Source organism: Lactuca saligna, chromosome 8 (assembly GCF_052625555.1).
Source record: "Lactuca saligna cultivar CGN05327 chromosome 8, ASM5262555v1, whole genome shotgun sequence".
Classification (NCBI taxonomy): Eukaryota; Viridiplantae; Streptophyta; class Magnoliopsida; order Asterales; family Asteraceae; genus Lactuca; species Lactuca saligna.
In genome coordinates this window covers 3,696,051-3,709,524 of record NC_136424.1, presented here as the reverse complement: position 1 = coordinate 3,709,524, position 13,474 = coordinate 3,696,051, and the positions used below count along the sequence as shown (strand labels likewise).

Sequence of the window (13,474 nt, the reverse complement as noted above, 5' to 3'; positions counted from 1 at the left end):
ACGAAGTGCAGTTGAATTAGCAATGGTTTAGTATGAGCTATCTGTCGGGGAGTCAGAAAAGGTTTTAGGATTTTGGATTTCGGGCATAGTAGAAATGGTTATTCTTTAGGAGTTAAATTAAGTTGGGCGAGGATCCGTTCATCGTCAGGATTTGGGGGCCCCTCTAAGGTTGGGTTCAGGTGGAGTTTTGAACTTTATGGCTTAAGTCGATGTTTATAGTCTAGATCTGAGTTTTGGACAAAAGGTCTTAAGGGATAAAGTGATTAATGGAAATGTTGGATCCATCTCGCGTACGCTGGGCGTTGTAGTGACAAAGAACATGGTTTGGCATGCGGAATTAAAGCTTGTACAATTGAACATGGTGATTTGGGTGTTTAAGAGATATATTGAATGTATATGGTGTTACAAAAAGGATCTAGATCTAGACTACATAATTAACACACACTTACACACTCACTTCTACATCTCTCAAGCACACCTCTACAAGTGGACAAACCTACCTTATATAGAGGTGTTTACATGTCTCTCTCTCTCTCACTCTCACTAACAAATGGGTCTAAAGGCTAAAGCACCACATGCAAGTGGGTTTTACAAAAGTCAAACATTTACAAAGTCATGAATGAATAACTTTGCAACCCCAACATTCTCCCCCTCAAAGTTATGAATGAATGACCCACTTCAAATCTTCCAAAATCAAGCACTACGCGGTTCGGGCCTCAAAGGTGACACATGTCGAAACGAACTTCAATCTTCAATTCTTTCATGACTCTTCAATTTGGGCTCTAGGATGTCAGACTATACAATCCGAGCAGCAACGAATGATCAAGAGTATTCCAAAATCCAAATAATCACCCAAAGTTGCGCATAAAAACACACCCCAAAAATCTTCAATAATTCCAAACCCATTTCGAACACATCACTTCCGAAAATCCAATTGCATCATCTCGTAGCTTCAAAACTCTAAGATCACTTCGGTCTTCAAATTCGCGTAATATGAAAAATTCAAGTTCGAATTTCCATATAAAACTTCTCCCCCTTTTATAATCGAAATTTGATTATAAAACTCCAAGAAAAAAGAACGTGCTTTATTTAGAATTTTTCATGTCAAAACTCCCCCTTAACATGTGACATAAACTTTGTGCTTCAATCCGGAAAACCCAAAAAAATAATGAATTTTTAGCTTCGTTCATGAATCGCCTTTGACAAAATTTCTCAAAAATGGGTAGAAATTGTCAATTTCAAAATTCTGCAGTGACCCGGTGCGCCCAAAACAGCCAAATATGCGAAACACACTCCCATCTGCGAAACTGGGTAAAATGTGTAAATTCTCACAAACTGCAGGGACCTGATTCGAAAATATTCCCATTTCTCAAAATTTTTACCCCAAATGCGAAACTGGGTAAAAGTTTCCATCTTGCGAAGACTGCAGGGATGCGAAATGAAAATTCTGCAATTTGTCATTTTATAACCCCATTTTGTGAAGTTGGACCATTTGAATTATTTCGTGAAAAGAACAGGGGCCAAATGCGAAACTCGTAGCTTTCTTCCCCCATTCGCATTTATACAGTAAAAACTTTCGCATTTTTATTCTTCGCATTTGACTTCGCATTTTTAACCCAAGTAACCAAATGCGAACTCTCAATTGGAAAATGCGAACCCGATTCATCAGACAAGTGTGTAAATCAAAAATAATTTTGAATAATTGCTGAAACTCATCCAAATGCGAACTCATGTTTTTGTTCTGAATACAGTTCGCATAATCATCCATGTTTTTTAATAATTTTGAAATCACAAATGCGAACTCGACATTGAATCACTCATATGCGAATTCAATTGATTTCATATGCGAATCCAACTGAACAACAGAATCAATCCATAGATGCAAACTCAGGTTATATATTTTCGCAAAATCGACATGAACGACTCCAAAATCTTTCCAGGTCATTTTTAATCAATGAACACGACTCCAAAATTGAAATCTATTTCTCAATCCAAATCACAGATTTCGTTTTTATATAACCCAATGCTTCCCAATCTTGTAGATGCAAATGAACACACATACACATACAAGCAAGAAATCGACTTTTATGATTCGAAATCAAAATCATATTTCATCAACTGTTGTTCATCAATCGTTCAAACCTTCGACTTCATAACCATTGAAACACAAAAATCGATACACAAACCATTGATTCCAAACCCAATTTAACTTTCAACTTCAAGCTCGATTTTTCAAGAACACTGATCTAGCGAACTAGCAACCAACACCAAACGTCAACATCAACAATCGATAACTATTTGTTAATCGATCGTGCTTTGACTTTCAGTTTTAACTCATCAACATTCGCATATAAGAACAACGATTTAGAATTTGATTTTGATTATCAATTTGACTCGATATTCAAACGATTTCAAAATAAAACCAGTCAAAATCAAATTCAGCTTCTATTACTCACAAATTCCGGTCAAAATCGATTTTAAACAAAGATTATGATTCGATAGAAGAGATGATTAATTCCCAGTGAAAGAAAATGAGACACATGAACTCGATCTAGAAGAAAGCCATTGAGGTACAAACCTTTAAAGCGTATGATAAAGTCAACATAATTTGTGTCTATTATGTATCGAAAGGTATTTATCATTTATTGATCTTAATATTGAATTCAGAAACAATTTTATTTTGGACCGATCAAAATGATGAACAGTGAAAAGATCATAAAATTGGGCTCAAAACTTGATCGATGAACAGTAATGATTCAAGATATTAGATTATAAAATGAATTTTGATTTTAAATCTCAATTCAAAAGAACCTTTGCAATTTGAAAATCAAATCAGACAAACAAATAAGATTGGATCGGGCTTGATCAAAGAAAAATTTATTGGATCAACAATGGGGTTTTTCAAGAAAAATTTGATCCAATGAGTCAAATGATCACAAAACAAAAACGCAACGCACGAATCAAATATTACGAGAGATCATAGAGAGAGACTCACCAAAATTATTCAAATTGCGACAAATGTTGCCAAACCGAGAATCGTTCTTCAAATATCACATTGATCTTGAAGACCCGCTCTGATACCAATTGTAGTGACAAAGAACATGGTTTGACATGCGGAATTAAAGCTTGTACAATTGAACATGGTGATTTGGGTGTTTAAGTGATATATTGAATGTATATGGTGTTACAAAAAGGATCTAGATCTAGACTACATAATTAACACACACTTACACACTCACTTCTACATCTCTCAAGCACACCTCTACAAGTGGACAAACCCACCTTATATAGAGGTGTTTACATGTCTCTCTCTCACTCTCACTAACAAATGGGTCTAAAGGCTAAAGCACCACATGCAAGTGGATTTTACAAAAGTCAAACATTTACAAAGTCATGAATGAATAACTTTACAACCCCAAAAGGCGTAAGTTGAGTATGTTGGGCGTAAGTTAAGTACGCATGACATACTCAACCAGCCTTGGACTTTAACTTTTGTTGACTTTCGTTGACTTTTTGATAAAGTTTGACTTTGGGTTAAACTTGAGGATTTTGGACTATTGATTAAGAATATATCTGGTTTTAGTGATAGTGGATTCGTGGGAGCCAACAGTGCAGAAGAGAGCGTATCACAGTGTTTCAAGGTTCTTCGATTCTGGTTTTATCGGTGCTCGTAGGAAGGCAAAGGCGCGACTGTACACACTCATCAAAACATTCAGGATTTCACATTTCTTATATTACTCTGATTTTCAATAAATGTATTTCAGAATAAACAATTTTCTTAATAATGGATTTATGATTGGGAAGTTTTACCGTAATAAAATGAAAATTTTTGGTTATGAGAATGGGACGTTACAGATTAAACCAACTCTAGAAACATTATAGGGCTACAATGTCATTTTCTGATTAAATTATGTAAAGAGAAGTAAATAATCAAAAGCCAGATTAAAATATTAAGCAACTTATTGAGCTATTAGAGATTCAATTAGGGAAAGAAAATTTATTTGTTGGAAAAAGTGTCAAAGGTCATTAATTATAGGTAATATTTTCTAATAATAACAGGGTCTTTTTGGTTTGCCCTTATGACCCAATTGAATAAAAAGAAATAAGAGAAAATAAGTTTGTTAATTTATTATAGTTTAATAATTAAATTATAAATTATTATGAATTAATTAAATAGTTTTAATTAATTAAATGGTTGAATATTAATTAGTTAAATGTTAACTGACTGGAATGGAGAAATTTGAAAATCACTCCATCCCACAAGGGATGGGAGATGAAACACAAAATTCACTCCATCCAACATGGGATAGGGGATGGAACTAATGTAAGGATCCATGTTGTAAATAGGGTGGTTGGGATTTTCATTCTCCTTGAACTTTGGCTTGATTTTTCGCTGTCCTTCTTCCTCTCCTTTCTTAGTGGATGGTTTCTTACCCTCGTAGGGTTTGTGAAATTGACCCTTATCCTAGTTTATTGTTTGGTACTCTCTTGGAGAGTTAGGTGTGAAACGAAAGGGGTTTCTACTACCTCTTCATCCGAAGCAAAGGTGGTTGTGATCAAATCTTAGTTGAGGAGTCTTCCAAAAGATCAAGAAGATCAATAACACCAAGAGGTTTGTAATTCTATTGTTATTTTCATAAGTAGGTTGCTATAATAGAATAAACCTAGATCCTTTAGGGTGTATGTACACATAGAATTTTATATTGCTTACGTTGCCATAACTAGTGTGTATAGAATGCTAGAAAACCTATCATTATTGTTTTTAACTTAATTAGAAATATAAGCGTATTTTGGTTCTAACTAAAAGTTGCATATAAAGGTGTTTGTTTCTGTTTAATTAAGTTAGGATTCCTTTCCGATTAGTATACACTAGAATAAACTATATAATTTGCATATTGTAAAAAAAATTTATTGTCATTGTTACAAATAAAATCTAGACTTATGTTTTTAATTTTCTTACCATGATTTTATAGATTGAAATTTGATTTTTGGAAGCATAAGGAAGGTAAGCTTGAATTTTAATCAAATGAGGATACTTCCAAGTGGTGTTGTGATTTTTGTGGGCCTTTTTATGTCATCGCCCCTCTTCCTATTTTTTGTATATGTGTGATGTTCTCTCTATTTTAAATATCTTCAATTTTCAATTCAGGTTAGGTCGGGTCCGAAACCACATATCCTTAAAGATCACACTTACTAGTAGACATAACCAAAAATGAGGTATTTAATCGTGTTTTCAATTCTCTATTTTCCACTAAATTGGTTCTTGGTTCTTCGATTCAGTTAAGTATGAGTTTGGACCGATGTCATCCCTAATTAGATCCAACGAATCGTCTTAATGACGACATATATAATTAATTGACAACTTTCTTTTATATTCAAAATTTTATTTAAATTTTAGTAAATATTATATATAAATTAAATATCTAACTATTATTTGCTTGATGTTACAAAATAACCATCAATAACTCTCAAATTGCTGTGTAAGTCACTCATCTCTTAGTTATACTCAATAGGCTAATAAACTTTCCTTTTTGTATGTTCCGTTACACAATTAACGTGGATTTCAATATATGTTTTCTAACAAATAAAGATAAAATATCTGTAAGTTTGAAAAAAAAAAGGAGCGATGAGAATAAAAAAAATAGCGAGTATGAGAAACAATTCGTAAGAGCAGAGAGCAATAACCTGCTCCTTTGTCACCTACAACTTAATAAGTATTATATAATAAGGAGCAGGTATATAAAATATATTTTTTATTTTTAAATGTATTTGTGTGTCAAGTATCAATATTTGATAAGTATTATATAATAAGTATTATCTATATTTGTATTAATGTTTAGTTTGAACATGTTTCTATGATTGTTTTTATTTTTCATTTGGATGTTTAAGAATTAAGTAGTTAAGTGTCTAAAATTCGGATATGTTTGCATCAATCATCAAGAATTTATTCATATTTAATTGTGAATTTTATTTATAGAATCTGACCCACGAACTCGCCAACCTATGAACCCGTATAAATTAATGGGTTGGCTGGTCATATATGGATTAATGTTCCAAACCCGCCAACCCGTGACCTGTAGATTTAAATGGGTCGTGTTTGGGTTGACATATTTTGACCCGCCAACCTGAACACGACACGATTTCCAGGCCTAAGTCGAATTTCGAGGAAACTGGTAGTCTTGGTGGTAATGTGGAAATATCTTTTGTGGACACAACCATCAATCAAGGTGATCATTCGAAACAATCCACTCCTGAGCAAACTATAGTCACACCACCTGAAGTTTCGAATGCTGAATCAGTTTCTGAGGATGTTCGAACTTCAAGCATCCCTGCGAACATATCTCATATGGACACAAATGTCAACAAGGGTGATGGGGTGTTGAATAACGAAGCCCAAGATACTTCTACTATTATCATTTCATCTTCTTTCGAAACATCTACTATTAATGCCACAACTTCTCTACCACCATTTTAATCATCCATTTTTACTACATTACCACAATCCACTTATTCACCCACTTTTGAAAACATTATGGATCAACCAATCACTTCTTTATATCCGTCACAATCTACGGATGGCCCCAAATCCATTCACGAGGATGATACCATAGAAGATGGTGAATTTATGGGATCTTTTGCTGAAATCCAATTTGATCCAGAAGTGGAGAACATCCCATATCATATGTTAATGTTTGGTAAACAATTCAAAATACTCAATAGGAAGATCAACTCCTTATTGCAGCTTCAGGTTGATGTTGGGGGTAGAAATATTGTTTATGTTATTGAAGTTGATGTTATGATCAAGGCCCATGAGCTTCGTTTAAAGGATACTTAGGATTGGATGGATAAAAGCTAGGGGTGAGCAAATCCGAACCCGGAAACCAAAAAATCGACAAAACCGAAACCGAAGGATAAACCGACGATTTGGGTTTAGAATTTTCAAAAACCAAAATTTTCGGTTTGGGTTCGTTTTTGGGTTTGGTAAAACCGATAGAAACCGAACCAAACCAAATTTCATATATTATATGTACTGTGACTTATATATGTATATATACGTAGTCATTGGGTTATAAAACACAAACAAATACGTTGCTCTAGTGGTTAACACGTTGGGCATTTGTAGGAATCGGTGCAGGTTCGAAACTTGCTAGCGTCTTTTTTCTCCATTTATTTTGCCAATGAGTTAACCACATCCCACATCGCCCCATTACCGAAACTCGACCATTATTCTCTTCTATATAACTTTGCCGCCCTCTTTCTTTCTATTATCCCCAACGTTGATTGAGTCCCACATCGCTTGGGATATCTAAATATCACATATCCTCACCATTATATAGTTAGTGAGTTGAGGTAAGATTAAGAAATAAGTTTTAGATTTGGTTTGAATTAAAAAACCAAAACCGAACCGTGAAACCGAAGTTTAAAGCCGAAAACCGATAAACTGAACCCATTGGTTTGGTTTTCGGTTTGGGTTCAAATTTTCAGAAACCGATCATCATCGTTTTGGGTTTGGTTTTAGGTCAAAACCGACCCATGCACATGCCTAATAGAAGCAATGAATTGCGGGTGAAGTCTCAATCTAATTCTTTCTTAAATGCATTAAAGTAATTGAAAGCGGTTGCGAAGGAACGACATGTGTTGTTTGTTTAGGATGTCAAAAAGGCTCATGAGGATGTGAACCTGAAAATTGAGGAACATCATTCTGAAATGGCTAAGGAGGTTGCAACTCTTCATCATGATTATTCTTCTTTTTACACCACAGTGGATATCATTGTTGATGCTGTCACCAATTTGGTTGAGTGGTATAACTCCTTTATTCCAAAATTTGATACGAAGGGTGAGTCTGATGCTCAGGAAGTTGCAGTATTGAAAACAATCTTGAATACTCTTACTGTATTAGTTTCGAAAGTTGGATCTTCTTCATTTGAGTTACTTACTCCTAAGTTTTTAACTCAGAAATTTCGGTTATTGGAATTTGTTATTCACACAGAGTTAGCTCCACACGAAACTGGTAAACTTTATGCCAACGGTTGCTCACCTATTCACACAGGGTGGAAGGGGGGGGGGGGGGAGGATGGTGTTGGCATGGGATCGAACGTTGGTATGGGAGTGAGTGGATCAAGGAAAGGCGATGGTGATGTGAAAGTGGTTGGAAAGATCAAGTCTACACAAATTTCGCACTTCATTGCCAAATATTTTGTCTACAACTACTTCAACAACAACAACAACAAGACCATTGACGAAAGGTGTTGTGATTGGTTCTGGTGTTGGAGGATCAAGTTCATCGAAGCCACCTCCATCAACAGAAAATATGAAAATGAAAGGTAAGGGTATCTCTACAGAACCAATTGTCGAAGAGAAAAAGGTGTCCTTGGGAAAAGAAATAGAAAGGTAAAGGCAAATTCAAAGCATTCTTCGTCAAAGGGAAAGCGACCCTCCTGGTCTTGAAAAGGGTGATCCTTCAAAGCATTATTGCTACGAAAATATTGAAGCCTGGTTATAAGTGAAGAGATGCACGATTTCGAAAAAGTTCCCAATAAGAGTTATGCTACAAACAACACTGATTTTAATGAGCTGGACTTTCCAATCAACAAAATGATGTTCATGGCTGAACAATATCAAATATTTGATAAGTTCGAAGGCAAAGAAGAATATAAACGAATGAAGATTCAATTCCATGCAATACTGGGAAAAAGGGAAGTGGATATTTGGTCTTTGGTCAAGATAGTCCGAGTTCTAAACATTTCCAAAGACGTTTTCTTCGAGATAGTGTTGTAGAATTTTCGATATCATGTTGTCTGAGAAAACAATGTAGCATTTGACTTCTCGGTAGCTGACTTCCCTTTGTTGAATCTTCAGGACCTGATTTGTGTTGCAAGAATTTTGAAAGGAGTTGATGTCTCAAAGCTTCAAATGACAAGCAAATAAGATTCTTAAATGGATTTTCTCATATCAAGTTGTTTATAGACAATTACTACGGTTGTCTTGCATTAACTGATGTCGAATTAGCCTTGGTAATGGGAAAACAGATCACAATGCCCCAATCTATGTTGAACAATCAAGCTACTATTTCTAATTAATATATTATTTCCATAATATATTAACAAACCATTCATTTCAATTTATTGATCAAATAATAAATCATTCTATATCTCCAAAACAATTTTGTCCAATTCATAGGTTTGAGGGCAACCCAAAAGGATTGTGCTACCATCAATTCAAATTTATACCAATTATAGTTATGAGATTAGACACCTAATCCAACAAGTAGTACGTCGAGCATACTAGCTGATAAAGATGTGTATTGAAGAGCGTACGCTTGGCATACCATTTGGTACATTGCGCGTACGTGATCAGATGCTAAACCCTAATTTGAGGGTTTTGAACCCTATTTAAGTTCCTTAACATGCATAAAAACTAAGACATTAATCTTTGTAAAAAAGAATTTTCTAAAAAAAAAATACTAATTTTTAAAAACATATTAAAAAAATAAATATGTAAAAAATAATTTTTGTAGAATATAAAAAATGAATTAAAAAATAAATTTTATAAAATCAGAGAAATCTAAAAAAAACATATATAAAACACAAATAAAAGAATATTTGTAAAAAATAAAATTTGTAAAGTTGTAAAAAAAAAAGCCTAAATTTTAGAAAATATATAAAAAGAAAGTTGTACAAAAAAATAAGTTTAGAACAAATTTGTAATAAAATTAAAAAAAGCTGGGTCAAAGTGTAGAATAAAAAACGTAAGGATCAGTTTTTAGTAAAAGATAAAAACGTGGTTTAGAAAAGTAAAAAACAAAAGTTAAGTTAAGATAAATGGAAATGATATTTTGTTAGTACGGTAATTTAGGAATGTTTTATAAAAAGAACCGTTAGAAATCTGGAAGTCGAAAGGGTTGGGTCGGTGTATTCGCGCTTAAAATAACCTTCTTCACTCGTCCCTCTCGCTTCTCTCCAAACACCGCCGGAGACATACATGTTTCCTTGAAGAAGAGGGTCTTATTTGCACGCAGCATCTTCCTCCCTTTTTTCTTCTATCGACGCCACCGTTTCCTCTTTTTTTCATTCTCAGGCGTTCGAACAATCCTCTGCGTTTCCCTCTTCCTTTGTTAGGTAATGTTCTTGATTTTTTATTTTTTGTGTATTCTATTGATTTCGTTTTTGTTTTTGTTAGGTATTTAAAATTAGGCTAATCCCCTCTTCACTGGATTCATCGGGCTATTGGGTTCTACCTTTATTCTTTGTAGTTGTAGTATGACGTCTGGTTCCGATGTCAGTTTGGTTCACCGTCGTCATCGATCAAGAAAAATAGTCCAGGTCTTTCTCCTCTGATTTCTAGGTTGTGAGTTTAATTGTGTATTTTTCACCTCTGATTTCTGGGTTTCTTTTTTCTTTCTATTTCTCGTCCATTTATTTTTTGTTTTGCTGTTTTTTTGAACCAGGTCACGTAATAGAAAGCACCCATCAAGTGAATGAAGATGATTGGTCAAGCAACGGTAAAATTTAAGTAGTCTTGAAACCTAAAAAAGTATTGTTTAGTTGTAAACACTGTTAGGTGTTTGATGAAATGCCTTAATTAAGTTGAAGAGTTGTTTTGAGGGTGAAAATGTTATTAGATTAAATTATGTAGAGAGAAGCAAATAAGCACAAGCCAAATTTAAATATTAAACAACTTATTGAGCGATTAGAGATTCAATTAGGGAAAGATAATTTATTCTTTGCGTTTTTAACTCATTCAGAAATAGAATTGTATTTTGGTTCTAACTAAAAGTTGCATATAAAATTGTGTGTTTCTATTTAATTAAGTTAGGTTTCACTTCCAATTAATATACACTAGGATGAACTTTAAAATTTTCATATTTGAAACAGATTTTGATTGTCATTGCTACAAAAATATTAGGACTCAAGTATGTAATTTTCTTACTGCAGGATTTTAGAGATTGAAGTTTGATTTTTGGGGGCATAAGGTCAAAATGCTTGAATGTTAATCAAATGAGGATACTTCCAAGAGGTGTTGTGATTTTTCTGTTGCAAGGCTACTACAAAGATACGGTTTTAGTTCCATTGAATCTCAAATAAAGGTTTTGTGTGATTTCCATCTTTTATCCACTGCTTATAAAAGAAATTAGTCTGTAACTTTGTTTGTTTATTTCCAGAAATACCCCTCTGTTCCTAAAACTTGTGCATATATATATTATTTGCAGGAAATGATGGGATTATCATACTTCATGTTGAATCAATCAAAAAAAGATGTTGAATATTGCATGGAAAACACCTTCAACACTTATGTGGTATGTCTGGTAGTTCTTTACAACAAATATTTGTCATTTCTGTTTATTTATTTAAAAGGTGTGCTTTTATTTAGCGTATTAGGACATCAATGCCTCATGGTGTGGCCTTTGGTGGATAAAGAGGGTGTTGGTGTTTGCCTTCATTTCTCTTATGAGGTAATAGTCAATTCCCTTTTGTGAATAAAATGTTATATTTGGGATTTTTCTAAAATAACTTCAGTTTTTTGCAGGAACCTCTTCATTCAGCTGTGATGCTTGTTCCAATTATGTTAAGAAAATATGGATTTCATTTCATTCTTTCCGGTGATCTGTACAAGAAATGGGATCAGGTATTGCAATTTTTGTTACTGGATCATATCTTAATACTTTAATAGAAGATAATTTTGTTTTCCAATTATTATCGAATATATGAATGATTTATCCATTTTTGTTAGAGTAATGGTGCAATGGATCCAGAGGTTCTAAAAGAATTTGTTTCAGTCCACAAAGAGGTTTTGACTCCTTAAATATCAACTTTATTGTGATTAGGTTATCGAGCAAGAGAAACACAATTGCATTTAATCATGAATCAAATCCATGGGCATTTTGCGTAAGTGTTTTATAGCATCATGTTTTCATTTTCTTTCTATTAAATTATTGTACTTTCAATATTTTCTTTATCAAGACATTGTACTTTGAAAATTTTACCTAATTTACACATTTACCCTTTTGGCTGATTTTAACTAAATCTGTTATGACATGTAATTCCAGGAACTTCTGAGGGTTTGATCGAGAAAGATGTGGTATGAAAATAACCATGCATTTTCATTTCAATTGATTTAAAATGTGGTTTTTTATTTAAGTATTTTATTTTTGTTTTTAAGGTAAAGACTTGAAATCTCATTGCCTTTCTATGAGGGCGATGATAATCCAAATGTATGCATTGTGCATGACTTACTTGTTCTACAACTTTGATCTTGGTTATTGCCAGGTAACATGCCATTATTATTATTATTTATAGAGTAAATTACAATTTCTTCCTTGTGATATTTCAAAAGTAAGTTATTATCTTCATCTAGATAAATGTATAGTTGTTTTGTTGCAAGGTTTGTCCCTGGTATTGATAGTATTGCAAAATGTTTGTGAAGTCCAAGTGAAATGACTATTTTGTCCCCCTCTTTTTCTCCTTCATCCTCTAAACCTAAAATTCCTCAAATCTTCATCTTAAATTCTAATCACACCAAAACCCAAAAATTAAACTAAAACTAAAACAAAATTAAGATCCAGGGTACCAACAAGCTGAAGAAAAAAACAGAAAACTAAAGGTTGTTTGGTTAGAATTTTTTGTTTTTTTATTATATTGATTTTGTTTTAATTTTTGGGTGTTTTAGGTTTTTATGATTTAAGAGGAAGGAGATTGAGAAGATGAAGATAAGGGCAAAAAAGTCATTTTACTTAAAACAAATCAGTCATATTACTTAAAAACCTTTTTTTTTTTTTTAACACCGTTAGTGCAAGGGACGAACATTGCAAAAAAAAAAAAAAAAAACTAAATTTGATTGTTAATTATTTGTGGTTTTTTTTATTATACACAATATTTTCCTAATGTTTGTAAAAAACAAATTTTTTTCTCACAGTGCTTGAGTGATCTCTCTCCAATATCATTATTCATCATGAAAGATGAATCGCAAGCTTTCTGGTGTTTTCTTTTAGGTCCAAATTTCAACCGTGATCTAGGGTATTTTGGCCGTTTAATAAAAAAAAAGAGTAATGAAATTGAAACCACCTGCCATCATGAATGGTTGAAGTCCTTCAAATTTGAAATTTAAAGGAATTTGACAGAGTTGAATTCTGTCCAGATTTTTAACCAAATGCAGCATTGAATGGAATCTCGAATTCCAATTCCATTGGAATCCACAATTCCAATTCTTGGCTGCAAAGCGATTACTAAAAATGGAATTTCAAGAAAATCCAACAGAACTGAATTATGTCCCAATTGTCTGTCAACCAAATACATCATGAAATGGAATCTCGAATCCCGAATCTGTCAGAATCCGCTATTCCATTTCTTAGCTGAGGTTTCTAACATGTCTAATTTTGTTTTGATAGGGCAGCTCAATGCACAACTACTTCAAACAAAACGACCGCTTCTGTTTCCACTGGATTCTGATCCAATTCAAAAAGGGGCAAGCAACTTTA

The 13,474-nt window shown here is 33.3% G+C and overlaps 2 long non-coding RNA genes across 2 annotated transcripts; both read left to right on the top strand.

Annotated features, from left to right (window-relative positions):
* The first annotated feature begins 10,205 nt into the window (after nt 1-10,205).
* Nucleotides 10,206-11,051, top strand: LOC145008489 (uncharacterized). Its single transcript, XR_013663491.1, has 3 exons — nt 10,206-10,344; nt 10,448-10,501; nt 10,935-11,051. It is a non-coding gene; the product is annotated as an uncharacterized LOC145008489 (long non-coding RNA).
* A 724-nt stretch (nt 11,052-11,775) lies between these two features.
* LOC145008697 (uncharacterized) lies at nt 11,776-13,440 on the top strand. Its single transcript, XR_013663601.1, has 4 exons — nt 11,776-11,885; nt 12,047-12,078; nt 12,160-12,266; nt 13,385-13,440. It is a non-coding gene; the product is annotated as an uncharacterized LOC145008697 (long non-coding RNA).
* Nucleotides 13,441-13,474: the final 34 nt, after the last annotated feature.